Raw genomic sequence first — 27,840 nt, 5'->3', positions numbered from 1 at the left:
ACAGTTATACACACTAGACCATAAATATGCAGTAAAACATTAGCCCCAAGGGTTACTTTGTAATTCCTAATTCTTGCTCAACTGTAGAATCACCTGTAAAGATCGGGTTAGAATTGGACTGTGTAGGTCTTCTCTAGGAGGCACGAACAAGGGCTAACACCTGTTCACTGAACGCTCATCATGGCAGACAGAGATTATCCAACCTTTCTAGGGAATGTATGTACCACTAATACCTTTTGGTTACTTTGAAAAGACAATGGTTCAAGCTGGAAGACAAAGCATTTAAAGACAGGAAGACATTATTGTTCTTACTGGGACATTTGTTTATCTATAACCAGTCAGAATGCCATTTTAACTCAGCCGAATTGAAGTCAGACACATTTGCTTCACCTGACTTTGCTATTAATTCAATTATTGTCAGTCACGGCACTTCATGTTATTTACAAGATAAATTTTCTTTTACAAAGGTTTTATTAAGATTTAATCCAATAGATTGGATAAACAATGAGGTGGTTACAATGTTTATGTGGTGTACAAAAGTGCAAATGCCATGAAACAAACTAATCGCCAATGCACAAAATACAAAAATGAGTTTCAAATGCAATATTATTGTTTATCAAGAATCCATAAATCACTAAATGAGTGGACTTAAGTGTCCGATACCATTGCTTGTTGACTTTAGGTGAAGACATCCAGTTGAAAATGCTAAAACATAAAAGGTTTTTGTCAATAGGGTTATACATGGGTGAGAGTGCATTGTAGAACCATAAATGTGCCTTCACCATAACCATCCTAACCAGGGACTCGGCAGCCTAAAAGGCCTATAAAATAGATACACAGAATGAGATTAAGAAGGAAAAAAAAGGGGAAAAAAAGAAAGTTAGAAAGGAGGGAGAAAAGGAAGAAAAGAAGTTGGTAATGGGGGGAAGAAGAGAGGAACAAAAGGGAAGAAGAATCCTACGAGGTGTGCACCAGAGAAACATTAAATTGAAAGAAGCATATTATAGAATCTAGAAGGTTGGATATACTCTATCCAAGGTTGCCAGACCCTCAGAAATTGATTGTGAGTATCCGAGAGGAAAGCTGTCAGTTTCTCATTTACCATGATGTCATTTGTTTGTTTATTTACCACTTCAAAACTACAAAGTACTGGAGTTTTCCAAGCCCTCGCAATGGTCAATTTAGTTGCAGAAAATAGATGCAAAGCTAATTTGTGCTCAAAAGTAGCAGTTCTGCAATTGGCTTGCAAAGAAGGGCCTCAAAGGGGTCTCTTTTAAGGTTGGTATGAAATATAGTGAGAAGGAGAGCATAAACCCTGACCCATAGTCTGCACACCTTCGGACAAGACCACTAAATGTGTGCCATAGTGCCCTCTTGTGAACAACCTCAGAAGCAGAGAGGAGAATAAGATGGGATAAAATGAGCCAGCCTCATTTGGCATTCTCCAAAATGAGAACATTTCTGGAACATCTGGAGAGTGCTATGTGCATGACCTGCCAATCTTCTGGGTCTATCCGCCTCCCTAACTCAATCTCCCATCAATGATGGTAGGGCCGCACTGGGGGTTTCTTAAAGCGGGGTTCCCATTTAAAAAAATAAAATAAAAGTAAGCAGCTACAAATACTGCAGCTGCTGACTTTTAACCAGACACTTACCTGTCCCAGAGTCCAGCAATGCGGGGTATCGAAGCCCTGCTCATCCCCCCTTCGCTCATCGGCACCGCCATTTTAACTGTGGGCACCTGGCTGTGGCTTCACAGCCGGGCACTCACTGTGCATGTGCGAGCCTCGCCACGCGCCATCACTGGCCCCACAATCATCTGGGACTGGTCACGTGTCCCAGATGATTGACAAGAGGGAGGGTGGAGAGGCGATTTCCCTTCCTGCACTGAAGGAAGTGACATCAGGAGCCCAGGCACTGAAGGAGGCAGACTATGAGGGACCCCCTAGCAACAGGCATTTAGAGGTTAGTAAAAAAAAAATTCTCCAAATGTTTTTTTTTTATTTTTTTAAGCACATTACTCATTTTTTGGGGTGGAACTCGACTTTAAAGGAGTTTATAGATGAGTAAATTATTGAAATTAGACCTGGGGAGTAAGGTTGGGTCCTACAGAGGCCCTAGAAGAGGATCAATGTGTATGGTGTAGGTCGAGATACAAGATACATTTTCAAAGATGATGCTATCTAAAGAATTTTATGAAAGTCCAGTACAGTAAATAACAAAAAGAAAGCTTTCACAGGTTAATATTCCTGACAGATTTCAAAGCTTTCCACGTATTCTAGTTTAAACACACATTTTGCTATTATTACTGTAAGCTTTAACATAGACAGTTTGAGTGTGAACTCTGGACCCCTTACAAGCTCACTGTGAGCTCCCCAACATATGGTCACTGCTGATAAAAAGCTGCCACCCGCCAGCTTTTTAAAAAAATTTGAATACACTAATTTTATTAACCTGTTGGTAATAAAATGTATGTATAAAAAATGTTACCACTTTTCACTTACAAAGTTACCTGGCAAAAGGGTCCTTGAATCCTTTATGAGTTGTTAAAAAGAAACACACTGACACATTAGACGAAAAGTATTAGACACATTTTATTTTAATATTAATGGCTAACCAGATTAAAATGTAAAAAAAAAATGCATTGCTCCCTGCAATACTCATTCCTCTGCTGTGCTGTCTACCTCAGGCTCACCACTTAATTGTTCTGTGCCAGTCCTCTTACAGGTTGAATGATACTCAGCATCATTCAATCCAATTTTTGTGAGTGTGGAGCATGAAAGGACCACCTCCAGAGGGTGTTTTATTTGACTGCTCTGGACTTACATGAAAATACGGTAGAGAGCAGTGCCACATTATCACACCCACTACTGGAGAAAGAGGACGGGAAACCTATTACATTACATGACCAAACTGAAGGCTTTGTAAAAAAAGATATGCATACACATTAAAAACATTGATGCAAGGGTGCTCCAAAGGAAGGTGGGGGCCTGGAAGTGGGGGCAGCAATTGTATGAGCTGGAGTTTGGCTTCATCACCTTAAATTCAACTGTACACAACAGCAGAATGAGATAGTTCATTATTGGCACTAGTAAAAAAATAAAACAAAACAAGCATACATTTGAAGTTGTTTTCAGTAGCACCCTATCCTGTTTCTTTCATTTTGTGGGGGGAAAAAACAAGAATAGTGATTGGTCTCTGTGTGTAACAAACTGAATTTTGTGTTCATTTTACTTTCTCCAGTTTTCATATATAAGCCTGATAAAGTGAATTCTGATTGCAACAATGTTGCAAAATCACCAAGCACGGCCAAAGCACAAAGCCTAAAAACCACTGATTTTTCCCTTATTTGAAGTAGGTCATGATGCAATATGAAAATAGGTAAAACATTAACACTGCAATTCCTGCAGAAGAGAGAACAGACCCAAAACATGCATAACATGTTACATTTCTCAGATGGCCTAAATACTGTACATGCTTAAACCTGCCAGAAATATAATCCTTCATTCGTTTGTCCGTGTTTTTATGGTTCAACAAAAGGAGTTAATGAAGCTAGGGGGGGCAGAATGTTATTGCACCAATGACTACATGTACATAATGAAGTTAAGAAGATTTTGCAGTTAATTGCCATAGGGTTAAATTAACCATTCCGGATAATGTAAATAAGGCTATTGTAGGCCATTCACAATGCTTATGTAAAACACAAAATGTTTTAGAGTTAGTGAATACCTTTCTAGAGCCAAGTTTTGCTTGCATGTTCTATCAATACCAGTTACCATTTTGTAATGCACACATAATATTGGGAGTTTTTATCTTTCATTTGGTGAACTGGAAGCAGCGATATGTACTACATCAAACAACTACTGTATATGTTTTATATCAAATAAAGCATCAGCTTCTATGATTGTTACATCTATCTTACTAAATTCTTGGATTCCAGTAAGCAGCTTTATGGTTGAATTAAACACAACTTCCAGTTTTTTTGTAAAGCTGCAAAGAAATGAGTAGGATAACAAATCTTTATTGAGTTAAACATGAAAAAGTGCTGAATATTACAGCCTTTTATTAGTTGAACTGATTGTTGTTATTTGATCTCACAGTATTGCATACCATCTTTTAAAATTAAAGGATTTCTCTGAAGTGCTTTCACAAGTATGCATATGACCTTGTGATCCAAGCGGAAAAAATAATTTCGAGACAGCTCTATGAAGTTCAGATAAGCCTAATCCTCTATTGTTTAATGCATTTTTTTTATTAAGGCAGCTTGTTTGTTTAAATATATTTGAGTAAAAGCCTTCTGCACTTTGTTAATCAGGACAAGGATGATTTACGTATTTTAACTGATGGCATGGTGATTTTGCCTCGCCAAGTAGGAATGTCAGTTAATCACACCTTTGAATCTTAAAGGCTGTCTCCATCCAAAAAGTGATATTTAAATGTCCTATAAATGCTGGAAAGTTAAGTTGACTAATTATACATTTGAGTATTCCTACCGTATTCCAGCATAACACAATGTTCATGCCTATCACAAAAGTAAAATGATTGTATCTTGTGAAAGATGAAAAATCAATGGATCACATTATATGGTACTTACTTAAAGCGGGGTTCCACCCAAATTTTGAACATTATCTCTATGCATTCTCTTCCTTGCCTAGATGCTGACATGCTGTGTAAAAAAATTTAAATCGCCGTAATTACCTTTTTATTTCTAATCTTCTTAGCACTTCCTGGTTTTCCTCCCATGGGAGTAGGAGTGTTTCTAGCCTCTCCCAGACCTCCCACAGTCCCCTGGGAGCTAGTCTCAGGCTTCCCAGCATGCATTGTGCAGCAGCGTCATCACAACATCTCGGTGAATGCTGGGAGCACAGCATTCACCGCATCCAGGAAATACATGCTTGTGGGCTTCAAATGCCCACAATGAAGATGGAAACCGCCTTCAGTGAATTTTATAAGTTATTCTTTACAACGAAATCGGACACAGGCGGACTTATTACACAGAACATGTGAGTAGATAATCATGAGAAGAAAAGTTTGTGAATGAACTCCAAAAAAAAAAAACGATAGATAGGTGGACCCCCGCTTTAAAGCCCATATCCAGGCAAACATCCTCCCTCACTCTCTTACATAACATCTACCCACACCCCTAAATGTATTGAAAAAAAAAGTAAACAATTTTTTCATACCATTGTAAAGTTCTCATGACCTATGTGCCCTTAGCACATGTTTATTGCATGCACAAATAATTTCCTTATAACACTGTGAGTGGCAACATTTTAGTGAATTGGGTTCAATTAAAAAAGTTAGCTTGTAAAACATGTCAAAATAAGACATGAAAACAAATTAAACCTTTTATTAAAGTGTTACTAAACCTAGGACCCTACATTCACTATTTCTGGTCTCCCACAATACACAGGACATGGAAATGCAATAGTTTTAGTAAATATATTCATCATAATCATCAGCAGTTAGAGCAGTCTTGTGACTTCTATCAGTGTCTAGTTAAATCTTGTAGTGTTTTCATTCTCCCCTGATTTTCCTATGAGGCTGCAGGACCCCTGACCCAGACAGTGCTGATTGGCCCTGTGCTGATCACATGCACGCCCAAGAAAAAAAAAGCTCTCTAGCAATACACACCACACTGATTATGTGCAGCTTGCACCAAAGGCTCTGTTCTATCAAGAAATGGTTTGGGGATTTTAGAAGAAAGGGAGGATCAGAGAAGACAGGATCAAACAGCCTTTTTACACAATACAGAGGATTAACCCCTTAGGTTTCACAGTGAGTATAACACACATGCTTTATTGAATATACAGATCAATTTTACTGTGGGTTTAGTAACACCTTAAAGTGGTCCATGAGTGTACCTTTAAGTAATGTATACTGGCACACACCTGCTCATTTTACTCATCAAAATATATGTAAGTAATGCATGGCACACAATCAGTCCTTTGTGATTCAGGATTTCACAATGTACCACTTATATTACTTTGCTTTCTAAAAAAAAATCCATAAACGATTTGGTTAAAATACCAAGTTATAAGGACTCAATAACAAAAGGGTTCTTTGTGTATTCATTTTTACAAATTTTCTGATCATTATTCTTTAAATAGTTTTATATTTGCTGAGAAACTCAGATCTTTCTCTGAAATGTTTGGACCATGCTTCTAGTGCTATTTTCATACAAGAAAGCAGAATGCATAAAGAGTATTAGGTGTAGTGTAAACTAAAGCAGACATCTGAAGTGTATACTGTAGCTTGATTGTGTTTATTTTATATGGTTATTAACTTTTGAAAGTAAGCTAGTCATTTTAGATAGATTCAAAATCAAACAGAGAATTAATTAAAGTATATCAAACTGCAAGAAATTATGATCATCTAGTGACAGGCAGAGTCTGAGTATGAAGCCAAATTCTGTACCTCATGAAACACATTTTACATTGTCTGCCAGTTAATTTGATTACGGTAGATGAAAGTCATTTTGTAAATGAAAACAATGGCAGCAACTAATGGAAAGTAGGATGCTCTCTGACATTCTGGAAGTCACCAGCTTATTGCATTAGAGAAGTGAACATGCTAGAACTCTAGGGGGCAATGACTATGCAATGTATTAATTATGCTGAGAGCTTACCGTATACTAGACTAAGCAACCTGCTAGGAAAGTCATGTCTTGGCAGAACCTCTAGTAAAGGAAATTAGATTTGAAAATGATAAGAACATTATAATTGTGCTCAACAGATTAGAAGCAAGCCTTATAAATGAGCAATCTATACGTCAGATAGCCTTTTGCATGGCGCTGAAATATGCTTAAACAGTATTCCTTTTGGCGGCTATATGCAGCGCACACAAATGGAACATAATATTTGAACATCTCTAATTACACACACTTGGTTTATGTAGCATTAGTAAAAATTACATAAAGCAAACCTTGAACTAATGAAAAAGATGTATTTGTATTTTATGTTGAGCAATCGGTGCAGATGGCAGTGGTTTAGTCAATTGAGAAACGGTCTTTAATATTCATGCTGAAGTGTTTAAAATGTTCTTAGTGCACTTGGAATAATAAAATCAGAGAGATGCATGCAATATGAGTTTCTTCCAACAAAAGTGCCAAATTGTGACTTTAATGCTGTACTCAGCTAAGCCACGGTGCACCAACTACTGTGATTTCTACATCTGTCTTTAAGATCTGAAGTGGTCTTTGTAGGCTTGTTTATTTTCTTCCCATTTGGAAGAATCTGTTAATTACCCCATTTATGTTTTTTACCTCTGTTTCCCTGCAGTGAATCATTTAATGTCATCATACAATTGAATGTCTCAGCTGAATATGGGAATAAATAGCCGCTTAATGTAAATGTCACTCTTGGCCCCATTTACTGAAGAGTGCCAACTGTTGTATAACTACCATATACATTATCACATGCAGGGTGCACAGTGCTGGCAGAAGATGGTATTCCCTAAGATATGCTTTTGCTAGCATCTTGTATTTCAAACCTATTGGTGTGTGTTCATTTAGATGTCATAATGCAATTAGAAGATAAAACACTGACACATTTTGCCTTATCCTGTACTGGTAATTTAAACTGCCACCTTAATAAAGAAGCAACTAGAAGAAAATGTAAAACAGGAATTTGACAGCTGCAGTGTGCATGAGGCCTAGGAATTCTGAAGTCGCAACTTGACAGCTTTCTCTGGTTATCCCTGAGGTAACGCTATCACCAGACATTTTTAGCACTATTTTTCTCTGAAAATCCTTTGCTCTGAAACTTGTTGCATTTTGATATAATAGCTGGAGGTGACTGTTCATGGTTCACCCTACCATGATCTGATGGGGATGTAAGATCTTAAAGCGGAGGTCTGCCCACCACTGTAAAAATTAAAAGCCAGCAGCTGCACATACTGCAGCTGCTGACTTTTAATAATCGGACACTTACCTGTCCTGGAGTCCAGCGATGTCGGCACCGCAGATGATGTTTCCATCAGCTGTCAGCTGTCAGGTGCATGCTGCCTCCATTGTGAGTAAGGAAACCTGGCAATGAAGCCTTACAGCTTCACTCCTGGAACCCTACTGCGCACATGCGAGGCTCTGCTCCTCTCTCCTACTGGCCCGGCAGCCAGGGAAGGAGGAGGGAGCCCCAGCGATAATGCAAATACCCACTACACACTAGCTGAGGTTCCCGGTAGTGGGGACAGGATACCTGTGAAAGACAGGTATCCTGTCTCCCCTCCCCCCCGAAAGGTGCCAAATGTGGCACCTGAGAGGGGGAGGAGTACAACAAGCGGAAGTTCCACTTTTGGGTGGAGCTCCACTTTAAGCAGATGTAGAGTTCTGTTTAAAGAGACCTTAATGTAAGACTGACACATGCATGTCACTGTCTCATTCTGAGCACTGTAACTTTGCAGTCTCTGGTGAAGTACTCTGTAGATGTACAATGTCTGAAACAAATGGCATGATTTCTTAGAAACTCCTTTCATTTTTTAGAGGGCGTTCCTTTGAGCATGCAACACTTTCTGAGAGGCTGGGGTTTGTCAAGGATGAGAAAGAAGGAGCTTGGGTCATTTGACCTTTCTTTGCTCTTGTCACTGGTAGTGATTTTAACTCCCACTTTTTTAACAGAGACAATGTTTTTAGAGTCTCTGTCTTTAGTGGTGAGGTTTTGTCTTCTTGTAGTTAGAGGGCTATAAATGCTGAAGTTGATAATTGAGACGCTTGACTCATTTTTAGTTTCCTGCAATGTTTCCAATATAATCACAAAAATAAAGACTGGTGAAAAGGAAACTTCATTCTGCTACCTTGAACACATAACTGACAATTTGTAATTTATGCTATATGACAGCTTTAAAACTATTGGATTTACAGAGTGAGTGATGTCTAGGTAGCTGAGACCAGCTTGGTGAAGATCTGTTTAAGCAAGTTGTAGTTCACGCAAAACATCAGTTACTGTAATTTCTGATTATCCTTGCCAAATATCTTTTGTAAGTCTTGCAACCCTTTGAACAGGGCATCCAATATAGCTTCTGAACTACCTTAAAGGAGTTGTAAAGGCAGAAGGTTTTTTATCTTAATGCATTATATGCATTAAGATAAATTGAAACCTTCTGTGTACAGCAGCCCCCCTCAGCCCCCTAATACTTACCTGAGGTCCTTCTCTGTCCAGCGATGTCCATGAGTGTCTCAGCCATATGAGTTTCTCCCTCCTGATTGGCTGAGAGAGAGCAGCGGTGCAATTGGCTGCTGCTGTCAATCAAAGTCAGCTAGCCAATCAGGGGAAAGGGGGGTCGGGGCCGGGTCGGGGCTCTGTGTTTGATGGACACATGGAGCTGTGACTCTGGTCTGGTGCACCCATAGCAAGCTGCTTGCTGTGGGGGCACTGAACAGGAGGTAGGGGCCAGGAACACAAAAGAGGGACCCGAGAAGAGGAGGCTCTAGGCTGCTCTGTGCAAATCCACTGCAACGGAGCAGATAAGTATACCATGTCTGTTATTTTTATAGGAAAAAAACAAGACTTTACAATCACTTTAATTCTTATCTAGCTGCACTCAAGAGACATGGAAACCTGCGACCAGGTTGACAATATGAACAGCTCTTAGTTTCTTGACACACTCTGAGATTTGGGAGTCTAGTTACTTTACTTAAAGTGATTGTAAAGTTAAAAATGTCTTCTTTTTTGTTTAAAATAACAAACATGTCATACTTACCTGTTCTGTGCAATAGCATTGCATTAAATGGCCTCAATCCTCCTCTCTGGGGCCCCCCACCAGTGCTCCTAGCTCCTCCTCTTATTGGTGTGCTACCATAGGATCCCACCTGTGCTCCCTGTGCCCATAGTCACAGACAACACGGCTCAGCCCCACTCCTTCGTCACAGGATTTGACTGACAGCAGTGGGAGCCAATGGCTCCAACTACCTCAGCAGAGCCTGTGAAAGTGAGGATAGTCACTACATGTGTGCACAGCTCTGGATCAAATGAGGGCTCAGGTAAGTTTAGGGTGGTGAGAGGGCAATATTATTACCTAACATTTCCACGGGCAGAATCCACGGGCAGCGTAACCATCAACCGTCCATATAAACCCTCCATACACCCAGTGAAGTGAACAGCCCCAGATGATACACAGGGATGAAACAAATCTCCCTACATAAGTTTTACATCCATATCTGCGGTATTCACATTTATATACTCTTTAGAAAGTTCAGGTTGAGTAAGGAAATGTTCTCTTCCTGTTTAACACAGAGTGTGATGTCTGGGCATACAGCCAAGATAGCTAAAATTGCTGATTGGAGGAAAAGCACACACCCCCTCTCCACATAGGCAGAGACTCTCAGAGGTGTTTTGTAGCAGTGCCAGCTGCCTGCTAATCTATTTATAGCAACCTTCCCCAACCCAAATTTCAGGCTGCTTTTATCTGATGTGTCAGAGAATTTGTCAGGAGTTATCAGGCTGATAACAAAGGAATGAGTCAGGAGAGACTTAGCTCTTTGAAGAGAGATAACAAAACACTGCAGATATATGTGCCCAGCTCAAATTTCATGAATTGGGTTTACATCCACTTTAAGGACCAGCCACCACAGTTATACTGCGGCAGGTTGGCTCCCCTGCGCGAATTGACGTCATGGTATGTTGGCTGCTTTGAGAGCTCTGGAGGGCTTATGCGCCCTGCTGAAGGCATGACGATGGAGCCAATGCACGTGCCTGGCAATCGCGATTTCCGTCAGGCACCCGCGATTGCTCCTGAGAGAGACAGAACAGAGACCTGTCAATATAAACAGACAGATCTCCGTTCTGTCAGGAGACAGATTAGGAACAGCGATCGATTTCCTTCTCCAGGCAGTCCCAACCCCCCACAGTTAGAAACACTCCCTAGACCCACATTTAACCCCTTGATCGCCCCCTAGTGTTAATCCCTTCCCTGCCAATGACATTTATACCGTAATCAGTGGCTATTTTTAGCTCTGATCGCTGTATAAATGTTACTGGTCTAAAAATAGTATCAAAAGTGTCCGATCTCTCCGCCACAGTCCCGCCAAAAATCACTGATCACCATCATTACTAGTAAAAAAAAATAATAAAAATGCCATAACTCTATCCCCTATTTTGTATTGTGATTATCGACCTAAACTGAGGAAGAAATTTGTTTTTTTTTTTTGTTTTTTGGGAGGATATTTATTATAGAAAAAAGTAAAAAATTTTGTTTTTGTTTTAAAATTGTCTGTCTTTTTTGTTTATAGTGCAAAAAATAAAAACCACAGAGGTGATCTAATACCACCAAAAGAAAGCTCTATTTGTGGGAAAAAAGGACATACATTTTTGTTTGGGTATGTCGCACGATGTCGCACGACCACACAATTATCAGTTAAAGCGACTCAGTGTCGTATTACAAAAAATGGCCTGGTCATTAAAGGGGTAAATCCTTCCGGTCCTTAAGTGGTTAAATAAGACACAGAAGTTGAATTCAACTGAAGTGTAAAATGAAAACTTTTCTAAGCCCAGTTTTTGCAGTAGAAAATTAAACTGTACTGAACATCATAAGGGGGTAGGGGGTGTCTAGTAGGGATTGTATTAACTTGTACCAAACCAGAGTGGGAACAGGGAACCACACACCAAGGGCACAAAATAAACAAGCTGCTGTGACAGCACACTTTCTATTGGCAGATACTACTATATTAATAATGCAACCATGCATTGTGTGGGAAATGACCAGTGAATATATCCTTTTCTCAATTGAAAGCTAAAAATGAGATAAAGGCAACAGTCATATTGTGCTAGAAAAAATGTGATAATGACCACTCCCTTCAATTGAAAGCACTCATTACAGTACCTGTTCAGGACAAAGTTATAGCAAACAATGTTCAAAATGATGGTGTTGCCTGTTTTTATTAGACTGTGCATTGCACCATTACACCATTACATTGCATGTGCATTCTACCAATAATTTCCCTTTGGGATCAATAAAGTATTCTGATTCTGACAGAATACTGGTGTATAAATATACTGTAAATGTAAATTTCTGCCATTCGGGCTGAAGGGCCCTTGGACTCAATATAACTGACTGGAAATTGCTAAAACCTTGTCATTCACCTGCACTTAGAAGCAGTTATTTATAAAATGATTTTAATATTTTGTCTGCACCAATTATCCTGTGCATGTAGAGAATAAAAAACTCCTGTCTGTTTTTGAAATGTGTTATCAATATCACAGCAATTTAAGATCATTGTTTGTAGCGGGACGATATTGACATCATGCAGGTAATTGATTATACCATTTGTCATTTGGTTGAAACATGTAATTACTTTTGTATGGTGTTGGGATGGGAAATAGATCACACATCTTTATGATGTTTATTCACTAATATGTCAAAGCTGTTAATGATTGCTAAATGGTAATGACTGTAGAAGCCATTATTAATCGCAAGAGTAGTTTAAGAAATTGATTTGCACAAGCCAGAATTGAAATGAAATCTCTATTTCCTTATTTTACTATGCCTTTATGTTTTATCCAACCTCTTTGTATCTCTTCGCTAGTTCCAAACACAACACCAGCCACTATTTTACTAATACATATGTACAGTCCATACTGTTAAAACGCACACTTTAGCAAAAAAATAAAAAACACAAACAAAAAAAAACCCATTAAAGCATACTTTTAAAAAATGAAGCAAGATTGTAGGTCAGACATTTCTGGTATTTTAAGTTAAACACTGCCACTTCCTGCAATGCAAGCACTTTATAGTCTTCTGTGTTGCTAAAATATTCTGTGTTCAAGATATGTTGGTGAAAGAACTTCAATATGCAATACTGTTCTGGATATGTTAGATGTCTGGTCTCCAACTGTTATCTGTGATTTAATTCCACCTTCCCCCATGCCCTGTAATGATGTTGGGGTCAAAAGTTTGAACCATAGAGTGCAGTGATGGATGCAGGCATGCAACACTCATGAAAGTCTCAAATGTTGAAGACGTTTAGGCGTTATTATCTCTCCATAGCAGAGGAGTTCAGTAGCACAGCCTGTGGAACTGGTGAGTTCTGAGTGCTTGCTTTGAGGGGATGACAGTGTTCAACTTAAAAAAAAAAAAAAAAAAAAAACATTATGATAGAGCCACTTTAAAATGTATCTACAGTCAAATGTTTTTTCTAGTTTCAGACCGAGTGGAGGATGTTTAGAACCCCTGTTTTTTAGCTTTCTGTGTCCTGTTAGGGAGTTTCACAGCAGGAAGTGAGGGATAATCTCTTTAAAGTGAGGATAACTCTCCTCTTAAACAGTTGTCACTGGAATGGGTTCATTGGTGAGCCAAATGTACCTGGGTTCAATCTGAGGCAGATTCAGCAAATGTAACAGAAGTCCGGGTTCTAAATGCAAACCCTATTGATGTCAATGGCAACGGAATGTTAAAAATCTTTTCTGGCCATTGTTTAGGCTAATGCACAAGGAATTGTCAAACAAATGGCATGGAGGACTGTGCACTGCCCTGATGAAAATAGACCAAACCAAAAACATTTATAAAATCATTCCATTTAACAGAGAGCAGAAATTTTAATAGTGCCTAAAATGAAACATTAAAAATGCACAATTCGTTTAAATAACATGCCTGGTAGATGCCCTGGCACATCTGCACAATTAATAAAATCTACGACAGCAAAACTGAAATTTACAAAGAAAAAAAATACTCCTATGTTGCTATCTTTATTTTTTTTAAAAAGTCCCATAATGTACATCTCATCTTGTCTTTCCCCCTTTCTTGGCCTGCCAGGCTGCATGGTCAAATAACGGTCTAGTGTGAATTTTATGGTGAATCACACTTTTTTTCCTGATTTTGTAAGGGGCTGCCCGTTGAAATCCATACCAGACACAAATGGTTTTTTTATGAATTATGAGAGGAACCCCATGCTGTAGTTTACACGGCCAAGGATTTTTGGCCAGTAAATAAATGGTGATAGATTATGTCACTGGTTCCTAAGGAAGTGGTGAGTGTTGACACCCATTGCTTCCTTAATTACCTTGACAGCAGAAGAAGGAAAGAAGTAAGAACCTGTCATATATAGTAGTGGGAGAAACACCCCTAATATAAATGAGGTTTGGCTAATATCAAATGGTGTGAAAGTCATAACAAAGTTCAGTCCAAACCTGTGTTTGGACCAAACTGGAAGCTCATCCCTAGATCCAATCCTTCCAAAATCTCTACACAAATAAAATCCTAAATTAAAAAACTTAAACTTTAGATATATGTTAACCATAAAGCAGGTTCATTGAGGTGTCTATTTGTGATGGGCAAACCAGGCAAAGTTTGGTTTACAGAGGGTTCAGCTAACCCATCAAGAAGCCCTAAAACCCAGAACATATTGCCAGACCCTATTAAAGCATATTAAAGCCTATTAAAATGAATTTGCATGCAATTGTTAAAAAGGCATTTGATAGCTGGGCACTGCCATGGATGACATGTACCAATATTAAAAAAAAAAAGGTTTAGCAAAGATAGGGTATTTATTGTGACTTAAATAGCATCCTTGAAAATACAGAAATAATTTAAATAGCGTGCTTAGGGGATTCATATGACGTTACGGAACAATGAGAGTTATCCTTTAAAAATGTTACACAAAAAACTACCACGACTAAATTACAGATCTGTGGCTGGTTTCTGTTTGTAATCAAATGGGGATCTGTAATTTAGCAGTGTTAGCACTACTCCCACTGAATGACCAATCTCTGACCTGCTTCTGTTGGTAAATAAACCAGCCAGTGATCTTGGGTGATATCATTGATCATGCAGTCGAGATCTGTCATATTGTGATGGTAGTGTGGTGGGGCATGACTGTTGGGTTGCAAGTCATTGTGGAGGTATGTAAGCATTGTCAGGCAGGGAAACATTTCTGGGTGGTGGGTCATCATGACTGATGAAGTTCTAGATTACTGAAAAATGTGAATGAGCTTGGATTTTTTAAACAGTGTGGCTTTTATTTACTTTAATTTTTTTGGGGGGGGATAAGTAAGAGGGGTACTAATGTACTTTACATCATGCCTTTCCTGGCCACCAGGCTGGATAAGGGCCCGGTATTAATTTTAAAGGGAACTAATATTTGGTCAATTATGTCACCCAGAATTAACAGCTGGTTTCATATACAAACAGTAGCCAGGTAGGATTCTGTTATTTAGTGCACTGCAGCAGATCCCTGGCCTATTTGTTTTCAGGGAGCAGTCGAGGATTCATGCAGGAAAGCTACTGGCCTGTTTGTTTCGGGGTTCCCCAAACTGCTAACAGCATGTGTTCAAGTTCAGCCCATGTTCAAACCAAACCCAATTGTCATCCTTAATGTGTTGTTCCAATCTTTAGAGCACCTGAGGCACTCCAATTGTTTTCCTGCCATCTCATGTACCACGGACACATGTGTGCAAATGATCATGTACAGATGTGCGCAGGTAACATATGTGTGCAGATAATCATTGGGTCATGTGGTTTTACTGGGACATATGTGGGGGACATGTGTTTTTACTATGTGGGGACATGTGTTTTGGGGACATGTGTTTTGGGGACGTGTTTTGGGGACATTGTGTGTTTACTTAGTGTTTGTTTTGTGTTTTTACATGTGTGGGGTCACTAGACTGGTGGTCAGTGAGTAAAAAACTGTAAAAAACAGCTCGTACTCACTGATCACCAGCTGGCTGCAGCGATCCACTCTCCTTTCCTCACTGACAACTTCCGTGTGAGGAGAGGAGAGCTGATTGCCTAGCAACCAGCTCTGTGTTTACATCACATGATGGCTGTGATTCGACACGGCCGTTATGTGATCAGGAGGGCCAATCGCAGAGCCCTCCTGCAGATCGGAGATGCGCAGTGTCCAGGTGACACGAACGCATCGGGATCGCGCCGCTGCGTGGGCACACGTGCGGGCGATCCCGCTCCTTCTGAGTGGACGTTCCTGAATGTCCACTCAGAAGGAGAGATAGCCCACCTGGCCGTTTATGTGCAGTGGCCGGGTGGGAAGTGGTTAACTGACTTTTTTCCTTTACAAATATAATTTTGCTCTCCGACTGTTCTAAACATGGGAAACATGCACCACTTTACAGGCATACTATAGACACCCCCAAGGTACAAAATTTAAAGGAATATTTCACTTTTATTGTTTCACTTTAAGCATTATTAAAATCACTGCTCCCGAAAAAACAGCGGTTTTTAAAACTTTGTTTTGCATTGATACATGTCCCCTGGGGCATGACCCAGGTCCCCAAACACTTTTTATGACTATAACTTGCATAAAAGCCATTCAAATGAGCAATTTTAATTTTTCATGTTCGTGTCCCATAGACTTTAATGGTGTGCGTGTTCAAACAAATTTTTTACCTGTGCCCATGTTCTGCTGCAAACCAAACCAGGGGGTGTTCGGCTCATCCCTACTGAAGAGCAATCTGCATATGGAGAGCATTTGGCATGTATTGTATCGCCTCTAGGGATGAGCTTCGTGTTCGAGTCGAACCCATGTTCGACTCGAACATCGTCTGTTCGCCCGTTCGCCGAATTGCGAACGATATGGGCCGTTCGCGCCAAATTCGTGTGGCGCGTCACGGCCCATAATTCACTGCGGCATCGCAGTGCATTGCTGGCTGATGATTGGCCAAACATGCACTATGACCCGCATGCTTGGCTAATCACAGCGCCGCCTGAACAGAGAGCTGTAATTGGCCAAAGCCAAGGAGGCTTTGGCCAATTATGGCTCAGGGGATTTAGTACACGCCCCACACTATATAAGGCCGCCTGCACGGCGGCCCTGTGTAGTGTGTGTTCCGGCGTTCATTGAGAGAGAGAGAGAGACAGACAGTGACATTTGATTTGAGTTAGATAGATTAGGCAGAACAGTCAGTCAGTTAGCTGCACTTACAGTGTATTGTGTATATATATGCATCCCAGGTGTTGCATATATATATATATATATATATATATATATATATATATATATACACTGTATTCAGTTTAGCTAGATCCGTTCTTGTTATCTTCCTACTGACAGGCAGGCTTGTCTTGTTACAGTATTTACAGCTACCTGACGAAAATTACTGGTGTTCTTTTGATCCTATTAGTACCACAGTCAGGCAGCTAGACTATTTACAGTTAGTGCAGTGCATCCTGCTCACAGTGTTCAGCTAGATCCATTCCTGTTATCTTCTTACTGACAGGCAGGCTTGTCTTGTTACAGTATATACAGCTACCTGAAGAAAATTGCTGGTGTTCTTTTGATCCTATTAGTACCACAGTCAGGCAGCTAGACTATTTACAGTTAGTGCAGTGCGTCCTGCTCACAGTGTTCAGCTAGATCCGTTCCTGTTATCTTCTTACTGACAGGCAGGCTTGTCTTGTTACAGTATATACAGCTACCTGAAGAAAATTGCTGGTGTTCTTTTGATCCTATTAGTACCACAGTCAGGCAGCTAGACTATTTACAGTTAGTGCAGTGCGTCCTGCTCACAGTGTTCAGCTAAAACTACAAGTTAGTGGGGTGCGTCCTGCTCACAGTGTTCAGCTAAACCTACAAGTTAGTGGGGTGCGTTCTGCTCACAGTGTTCAGCTAAACCTACAAGTTAGTGTGGTGCGTCCTGCTCACAGTGTTCAGCTAAACCTACAAGTTAGTGTGGTGCGTCCACCTCACAGTGTTCAGCTAAACCTACAAGTTAGTGGGGTGCGTCCTGCTCAGAGCGTTCAGCTAAACCTACAAGTTAGTGCAGTGCGTCCTGTTCACAGTGTTCAGCTAGATCCGTTCCTGTTATCTTCTTACTGACAAGCAGGCTTGTCTTGTTACAGTATATACAGCTACCTGAAGAAAATTGCTGGTGTTCTTTTGATCCTATTAGTACCACAGTCAGGCAGCTAGGCTATTTACAGTTAGTGCAGTGCGTCCTGCTCACAGTGTTCAGCTAAACCTACAAGTTAGTGGGGTGCGTCCTGCTCACAGTGTTCAGCTAGATCCATTCCTGTTATCTTCTTACTGACAGGCAGGCTTGTCTTGTTACAGTATATACAGCTACCTGAAGAAAATTACTGGTATTTTTTTGATCCTATTAGTACCACAGTCAGGCAGCTAGACTATTTACAGTTAGTGTAGTGCGTCCTGCTCACAATGTTCAGCTAAACCTACAAGTTAGTGGGGTGCGTCCACCTCACAGTGTTCAGCTAAACCTACAAGTTAGTGGGGTGCGTCCTGCTCAGAGTGTTCAGCTAAACCTACAAGTTAGTGGGGTGCGTCCTGCTCACAGTGTTCAGCTAGATCCGTTCCTGTTATCTTCTTACTGACAGGCAGGCTTGTCTTGTTACAGTATATACAGCTACCTGAAGAAAATTACTGGTGTTTTTTTATCCTATTAGTACCACAGTCAGGCAGCTAGACTATTTACAGTTAGTGCAGTGCATCCTGCTCACAGTGTTCAGCTAAACCTACAAGTTAGTGGGATGCATCCACCTCACAGTGTTCAGCTAAACCTACAAGTTAGTGCAGTGCGTCCTGCTCACAGTGTTCAGCTAGATCCGTTCCTGTTATCTTCTTACTGACAGGCAGGCTTGTCTTGTTACAGTATATACAGCTACCTGAAGAAAATTACTGGTGTTTTTTTGATCCTATTAGTACCACAGTCAGGCAGCTAGACTATTTACAGTTAGTGCAGTGCGTCCTGCACACAGTGTTCAGCTAAACCTACAAGTTAGTGGGGTGCGTCCACCTCACAGTGTTCAGCTAAATCTACAAGTTAGTGCAGTGCGTCCTGCTCACAGTGTTCAGCTAGATCCGTTCATGTTATCTTCTTACTGACAGGCAGGCTTGTCTTGTTACAGTATATACAGCTACCTGAAGAAAATGACTGGTGTTCTTTTGACCCTATTAGTACCACAGTCAGGCAGCTAGACTATTTACAGTTAGTGCAGTGCATCCTGCTCACAGTGTTCAGCTAAACCTACAAGTTAGTGGGGTGCGTCCTGCTCACAGTGTTCAGCTAAACCTACAAGTTAGTGTGGTGCGTCCACCTCACAGTGTTCAGCTAAACCTACAAGTTAGTGGGGTGCGTCCTGTTCACAGTGTTCAGCTAAACCTACAAGTTACATTGCTCCCTCTGCTGCAGCATACTGCCAGGTTTGCTCCAGTGATGAGGAGGGAGGGGATGATGAGGTCACTGACTCAACGTGGGTGCCTGATAGGAGAGAGGAGGAGGAGGAGGAGGAGGAGGTGGCACATCATAAGGGCAGCACATTGACTGCATCACATCCCAAAGCTCCACATGTGCTGGGCGCTGCAGTCTCTGCGCGTTATTCAAAAAGTTCTTTGGTGTGGGCCTTTTTTGAGACGAGTGCATCAGATCGCACCGCTGCTATTTGCAACATATGTCTCAAGCGTATCTCACGTGGCCAAAACATCTCCCGCTTGGGTACCACATGCTTGACCAGACATATGTTGACCTGCCATGCAGTTCATTGGCAAGCGTATCTAAAAGACCCACACCAAAGAACAAAGAGGACCTCTCTTTGCTCCTCACCAGCTGAGATTTCCAACGCCACTATACCTTCAGTCCTCTCTGAGACCTGCACTGAGAGGAATGAAGGTGTAGAATTAGGTGTGTCACAGCCAAGTACTTGTGGGCAATCTGCTTTTGGTACACCGACGTCAGATTGTACCAGGCAAATTTCCCTGCCCCAGCTGCTGCACCGCCGAAAGAAGTTTGCTCCCAGCCATCCACATGCCCAGCGGTTGAATGCTAGCTTGGCAAAATTGCTAGCACTTCAACTGCTGCCTTTTCAGTTGGTAGACTCTGCCCCCTTCCGTGAGTTTGTGGAATGTGCGGTTCCTCAGTGGCAGGTACCCAAACGCCACTTTTTCTCATGGAAGGCGATTCCGGCTCTCTACCGGCATGTGGAAGGCAATGTCCATGCCTCGCTGGACAGGGCGGTCAGCGGTAAGGTGCATATTACCGCTGACTCATGGTCCAGCAGGCATGGACAGGGACATTACCTAAGTTTCACGGCACATTGGGTGACTCTGCTGGCAGCTGGGAAGGATGCAGGACAAGGTGCAGTAGTGTTGGAGGTTGTTCCGCCACCACGCCTCCAAAATGCTAATGATTGTGACACACCTCTTTCCTCCACTCCCTCCTCTTCTTCTTCCTCCATGGCCTCTTCCTGTGCTTTGTCCTCGGAACCAGCGGTGCTCCGTAGCCGTTCAAGGGGCTATGCAAGTACGCAGGCCAAAAGATGTCATGCGTTGCTTGAGCTGGTGTGCTTGGGGGACAGGAGCCACACTGGGGCAGAGGTTCTGTCAGCTCTGCAGGGGCAGGTTCAGAGGTGGTTGACGCCACGCCAACTTAAGGCAGGAATGGTGGTTTGCGACAATGGCACCAACCTCCTCTCTGCCCTCCGACAGGGACAAATGACCCATGTGCCCTGTTTGGCTCACGTCCTTAACTTGGTGGTGCAGCGGTTCTTGGGCAGGTACCTGGGCTTACAGGATGTCCTGAGGCAGGCCAGGAAAGTCTGTGTGCATTTCCGCTGGTCATATAATGCCAGTGCTCGGCTGACGGACCTCCAAAAGGAGTTTAACCTGCCCAAGAACCGCCTAATCTGTGACATGCCCACCAGGTGGAACACAACGTTGGCCATGCTGCAGCGGCTGCACACGCAGCAGAGGGCCATCAATGAGTACCTGTGCGACTATGGCACCAGGACAGGGTCAGGGGAGCTTGACCAGGGATGCATGCACTATCCTGTCACCATTTGAGGAGGCCACGAGGATGGTGAGCAGTGACGGTGCATGCATCAGTGACACTGTCCCCCTTGTCCACCTGTTGGAGCACACGCTGCGTGGAATAATGGACAGGGCACTTTAGGCAGAACAGAGGCAGGAAGAGGAGGACTTCCTTAGCTCTCAAGGCCCCCTTTATCCAGACAGTGTTCCTGCGTGCCCGCCGATCACACAGGAAGAGGAGGAGGAGGAGGAGGAAGATTGTGTCAGTATGGAGGTGGAGCCTGGCACTCAGCATCAGCAGCAGTCTTTAAGGGATCAGTCCCAAGAAACACATGGACTTGTACGTGGCTGGGATGAGGTGGCTGCGGACCATGTAGTCCTTAATGACCCAGAGGACTCCGGACCGAATGCCTCAGCAAACCTACGCTGCATGGCCTCCCTGATCCTGCAAAGCCTGCGTAAGGATCCTCGTATTCGTGGTATCAAGGAGAAGGACCAATACTGGCTGGCAACCCTCCTTGATCCACGTTACAAGGGTAAGGTTGCGGACCTTATCTTGCCATCGCAGAGGGAGCAGAGGATGAAACATCTTCGGGAGGCCTTGCAGAAAGGTCTGTGCAACGCGTTCCCAGAGACTGGGAGGTTACAAACTCCTGTTTCTGGACAACGTGTTGCCGAGGCTTCGGTCAGTCAAAGAAGGAGCGGTGGAGAAGGTGGCCGTCTGACCGATGCGTTCAGACAATTTTTTGGTCCGCAGCCCCAAGGTATGATCGGTTCCAGCAACCATCGCCAGCGTCTGTTTTACATGGTGCAGGAATACCTAGGGGCAAGATCAGACTTGGACACCTTTCCCACCGAAAATCCTCTGGGTTACTGGGTCTTGAGGATGGATCACTGGCCAGAGCTTGCACAGTATGCAATTGAGCTACTGGCCTGTCCTGCATCCAGCGTTCTTTCGGAACGCACATTCAGTGCTGCTGGAGGCGTGGTAACTGATCACAGGGTGCGTCTGTCCACCGACTCGGTTGATCGACTGACCTTCATAAAAATGAATCAGTCTTGGATCACCACCAGCTACCAAGTACCTGATGCTGATGTAACCGAATAATTTTTTTTGAAATCTCAGATCCCTTCAAAGACTGCCTATGCTGATGCTGAGTGACTATCCCTGAGTAATTATCCTCTTCCTCCTCAATCATCACGCTGATAGCTTGTAAGAACATTTTTGGTTCTGGGCGCCACCACCAGTACCTAAGGCACAATTTTTCAGCCCCTGTTTAACAGGGGCATGTAATTACAATTTTTGATGCAATACTTTGCAGCAGGGCTCGTTCCTGCGTTCCAACTAGAGTGTCTGTGAGGGGTTGCAGTGTTGTGGCACCAGCACCAGTGCCTAAGGCCCAATTTTTCTGCCCCTGTTTAACAGGGGCGTGTAATTACAATTTTTGATGCAATACTTTGCAGCAGGGCTCATTCCTGCATTCCAACTAGAGTGTCTGTGAGGGGTTGCAGTGTTGTGGCACCAGCACCAATGCCTAAGGCCCAATTTTTCTGCCCCTGTTTAACAGGGGCGTGTAATTACAATTTTTGATGCAATACTTTGCAGCAGGGCTCGTTCCTGCGTTCCAACTAGAGTGTCTGTGAGGGGTTGCAGTGTTGTGGCACCAGCACCACCACCACCACCACCACCAAAGGCCCAATTTTTCTGCCCCTGTTCAACAGGGGCATGTAATTACAATTCTTGATCTAATATTTCACAGCAGGGCCCATTTCTGCACCCACCAAGAGCGAGTGAGGACTTACAGTGTTGTGGCACCAGCACTACCACCACCACCACCAAAGGCCCAGTTTTTCTGCCCCTGTTCAACAGGGGCATGTAATTACAATTCTTGATCTAACATTTCACAGCAGAGCCCTGTGAGGGATTACGTTGTTGTGGCCACAACAACACCTAAGGCCCAAATTTCTGCTGAGTATATAGGGCAGGCCCTTACTTTCAAACATCTAACTTACAAACGACTCCTACTTGCAAACGGAAGGAGACAACAGGAAGTGAGATGAAATCTACCCCTAGGAAGGGAAATTCTCTCCTGTAAGAGTTAATATGGGAAAAACATTTCTCCTTTCCACTGATGCTTTCCAATCCTTGTTCCACAAAAAACCCCAAATTCTCAAAAAACATTTGTCATTGGGACAAAAAGTGAGGTGAAATCTTCTAAAGAGGAGGAAAGACAGCAAAACAAATGTCACAGGGGTGATAACCCTTCCCTATGTTTTCCAAAAAGTTTAAAAAAGATATTTTGGCTGGAGCTAAACATGTTAAAAATGTACCCGTTCAAAATGACAAACAGATTCTACTTAACAACAAACCTACAGTCCCTGTCTTGTTTGCACCGCCTGTATACTGCTGTTCAGAGTATATAGTGCCTGGTGGCAACACACCTTTCCTTATTTTAATTTGGGTGCGGGGTTCCCCTTAAAATCCATACAAGACCCAAAGGGCCTGGTAATGGACTGGGGGGGTACCGTTTGTCTCACTGATTTTCATCCATATTGCCAGGACCCGACATTACATTAAACCCGCAAGCAGTTTTAAATGAGATTTTTTCCTTTAAAAATGACATTTGGTGCAGGGACTGTTCTAAACACGGGAAACACGCGCCACTTTACAGGCATACCATAGACACTCCCCAGGTACGATATTTAAAGGAATATTTCACTTTTTTTTTTTTTTACTTTAAGCATCATTAAAATCACTGCTCCCGAAAAAACGGCCTTTTTTAAAAGTTTTTTTTGCATTGATACATGTCCCCTGGGGTAGGACCCGGGTCCCCAAACCCTTTTTAGGACAATAACATGCAAATTAGCCTTTAAAATGAGCACTTTTGATTTCGAACGTTCGAGTCCCATAGACGTCAATGGGGTTCTAACGTTCGTGCGAACTTTCGGTCCGTTCGCAGGTTCTGGTGCGAACCGAACCGGGGGGTGTTCGGCTCATCCCTAATCGCCTCCTTACCATCTGCTTTGACCCTGCATTAATGTGCCCCAACCACATGTTTTGCATGCAGTTGTGGAGAGTTTGCAAGAAAGCAAAATTCACTAGAAGAAAGAAAGTTCTACAGTGCAGGGATCAGGAGTGTGTAGTGCACAGTACATTTTACAGAGTACAACCAAAATTACCCCCTCTTCCCAGTACAAATCATGTCCCAACACAAACCCCTCAGTACAGACTCCTTGTCTTATACAGACCGACCTCCCCAACACAGACTTCTAAGTACAGACTGACCACCGCTTATATTACTAAATACCCCCAGTACAGACCCCATCACACAGACATCCCTCCCCTATGTACAGATCCCACCAGGGCACAGATCAGACACACCCTGCATTCACTCACTCATTAGAGCAGGAGCTCAGAGTGAGGGGAAGTCTGGAGCAGGGGAGGAGAGTGATGGGCAGAGAAGCAGAGGACTTTCCTGTCACAGTGAGCTCCGCTGTCACTGAAGCTGCAGGTGCTGGCTTACTGGGAGTGGTGCTGCTGCCTGCAATTTTCTTTTTGTGTTGCATGATGCTGCAGTGGAAGAGATAGCAGTGCAGTGCCATACAACACAGAAAATAAATGCCAGGTGGCCACAGCACCCCAATGAATCTGCACCATGTGGAGACAGCACCCCCTTAGTATGCCACTGAACAGAACATAACTTATATCTTATAATGTGCCAGAAAAGCTGTTAAAGTAACACTTTCACAAAGTTGTGATAATGAACACAATGATTTGGATCACCAGACCAAAATGTGTCATATACGTCTAAAGGTTATTTATTCAGTTCCTGCTATAATAAAAGGTTTGCTTTGGAGCAGCACTGTGAATGCTGTTACAGCATGTGTAGGAGGCGTGTAAGCTATAATAGGAAATCAACACCTTAGTCAAACAGACTATAATCTTATTAAATCATCTTTACATTGATGGATTGCATAAACCTGTCAAAACTTTAGCAAAAGATTTGCATTCATTAGAGACAATCAGATTTTTAAATCGTACTGTAAAACATTGAGTATCATTGTTAGTTGCACTTTTTTACTGACTAAACTTGAAACAGACTCTTCTTAAAACGGAACTTTAAGCCCCGTACACACGGGCAGAATGTCGGGAGACATTTTTCAGTTCAGAAAAAAATGGCCAACATTCTGTCCATGTGTATGTCGGTCTGTCCGACAGAAGCAGGCCCTTCAGTCAGCTTCTGTCGGACGTGCATGCTGGAAATGTAACTGTTTTTGGAAACTGTTAAAACAAAGGGTTTAGTTCTGCTTTAACCTCTTGACATCTGCGCTATACCCGAATGACGGTCACAGTGTGGACCTGAATTTCTGGGAGGCCGTCATATGATGGCCTCCCTGGTGCACGCGTCCTGCGCGTGTCCTGCAGGGCCCGCGCGGAGCGCCCTGTGATCACAGAGTCACTGAGACTCGGGTGATCCCCGATCCGAGTAAGGGGCTGGTCCCGGCCCCTTACCATGTGATCAGCTGTCAGCCAATGACAGCTGATCACATGATCAAAACAAAAGCTCTCTGATTGTTTGTTTTTTCTCTTCATGCTGACAGCGCGAGGAGAAAAAAAAGCAGATCACCGGCTCATCTACAAGGGGCAACGGTCCTGAAGAGGAAGAGACAATTATGCCTCATCTGTGCCACCTGCCATTGCCACCTGACAGTGCCCACAGTGCCCACCAGTGCCACCTATCAATGCCCATGAGTGCCACCTATCAATGCCCATGAGTGCCACCTATCATGAGTGTCACCTATCAATGCCCACAAGTGCCACCTATCAATGCCCACCAGTGGTGCCAATCAGTGCCACCTAGCAGTGCTGCCTATTAGTGTAACTGATCAGTGCCCATTATTGTCACCCATCAGTGCCCATCACTGCCACCTATTGGTGCCCATCAGTGCCGCCTCATCAGCGTACATCAATGAAGGGGAAAAATTACCTGTTTTTAAATTTTATAACAAAATATAAAAAAAAGTTTTTTTAAAAAATTTGGTCTTTTTACATTTTTTTAACAAAAAATAAAAACCGCAAAGGTGATCAAATACCACCAAAAGAAAGCTCTATTTGTGGGAAAAAATGATAAAAATTTCATTTGGGTACAGTGTTGTATGACTGCGCAATTGTCATTCAAAGTGCCTCAGCGCTGAAAGCTGAAAATCGGTCTGGATAGGAGGGGGGTTTAAGTGCCCAGTAAGCAAGTGGTTAATCTTTAGGCTGTCAGCAAATCAGCCTCTACAAATTCGGTGGTCCCTAAAAATAGAGAGCAACTGAGCATGTGTAGAGCATGGTGAGACCATGTATTACTGTATTTTAAACAGTATAAGAATACTTATTTGTAATGTTTTACATAGCTATACCTGTAAAAGGGGCCAGCCTGAAGTAATTTAGCAAGAGTTAATGTTCTGACTAAATTTCCACTAAGTGACCTTTTAGAAGCATTTATTAGTGAGATACCTAGTTTTGGGTTGAACAAAGTATCATTGTGACGTTAATGAGTTTTCCAAACCTTGCTTTGTATGTATCTTGCACTTTCTAGTAATGGCTGATGTCAGATACAAAGTTTCAGCCATGTGTCCAACAACGGCACTGTCAAAGTCTTCAGCAGTATCTTGTGAGAATGAGAGCTGTGGCTCTGTCTTTTCACATAAATACTATTTTTACAGCCAGTGTAACAGCACCATGGATCTTTCATAGCACAGATGTGTTATAGATACATTTTTAGTGGGTATTCAAGCTTCTCTAATAGCTACAGTAAATCATCTGCTTAAATACTAATCACTGTTGCATTGCCTCTTCATTGGTCACATGACCAGGTATCACATGGATGAAAATTTTGCCTTTTTACCAAAAAAGTTAAATGCTTCTGATATTCCATTATTGGTAAGTCTTTAAAAACTTTACTGAGTATACATACACTGCACAATAATACATAATGAACATTATTCTGGTATGCTAAGAAATGACTGCTTTACATATCAACTATTAATATTATGTCTTTCATATTTTAAACAGGTGTGCGAATGAAAAAAACACAACAGAATTAAACTAGAGATAATTATTAAAAAAAAAAAAGCGTTGTCCGTTTACAACAAGCAGGCATGTTATAGTTGGTGTTAATTATACACTTAAGCAATGCAATTGGACATCCAGCACAATACAATTCCTTTTTTCCTCTCAGGAACTTGATTGTGCCTAATTGGAAGCTGAAAAACATCTGCCTCTGTGTTCTTTTGTTTGTGTGTTAAAAGTTTTAAATTGATTTTTACAAACAACCAGATTTTCTTGCCTCCTATGAGACTTTATACAAAATGGATTTTTAATTCTGAGAGAGTGTATTGTGATTAAATATCCCTTTGAGCTTCATATTTCTGTTTTTGTAGCAGAAACTATACTCAAGTCTCTTTATAGATCCAGTGAGAAAAATATTATGGTATAATTTTCACATACAAATGTAACACTTTTTATAACTACTGTAAATCATGAGCTAAGAAAACTTTTGAACAGCTGGGATCCTTCTGTAATCTCCGTGCTAAATGAGTCGGGATATAAATTTGTATGTATGATGATCCCTTAAAACAGTTTTATATACAGTAGCACTCTGTGGTTTTGACAGTTGCAAGTGGCCATTAGATATATAAAATGAATATGATACTGAGATTTAGTGATGCAAAATAACTATTTCAGGACTGGCATTAATTGGGTTTTGAAGGAAATAAATTAAAATATATTGACTAAATATGAAATGTTAACATTTTAATTACAGCCATCTGTTTTTGGTAGAGGAGCCTGCTTAAATGTATGTTTTCTAAGGACCCTCATGCCACTACCTTGCGGTCATTCATTATTTATATGTTCAGTCAGTGCTGTCTTAAGGATAGGTGTGGGGTGATTTGCTGGACCAGAAAGGCAGAGTTTGTTGTGGAGAAATGTGTGAGACAAGAATGTGCAAGAGCAAGACATATGTAGCATATTAACCCTTGTGTGCCCAGAGATCATTGATGCCTAGATGCCCAGGACAAATTTAGCAGTGACAGGATGCATTGGTTAACGCAACAATAACTAAGATTTATTTGCATACTGAAATCATTTT

At 41.9% G+C, this 27,840-nt stretch overlaps 1 protein-coding gene across 1 annotated transcript in view; it reads left to right on the top strand.

The window, feature by feature from the left end:
* Window positions 1–27,840, top strand: part of DMD (dystrophin) — a 3,507,873-nt gene that overhangs the window by 1,665,125 nt on the left and 1,814,908 nt on the right. The window lies entirely within an intron of this gene.

Source organism: Aquarana catesbeiana, linkage group LG02, assembly GCF_042186555.1.
Source record: "Aquarana catesbeiana isolate 2022-GZ linkage group LG02, ASM4218655v1, whole genome shotgun sequence".
Lineage (NCBI taxonomy): Eukaryota > Metazoa > Chordata > Amphibia > Anura > Ranidae > Aquarana > Aquarana catesbeiana.
This window is presented reverse-complemented; position numbering and strand designations above follow the sequence as displayed.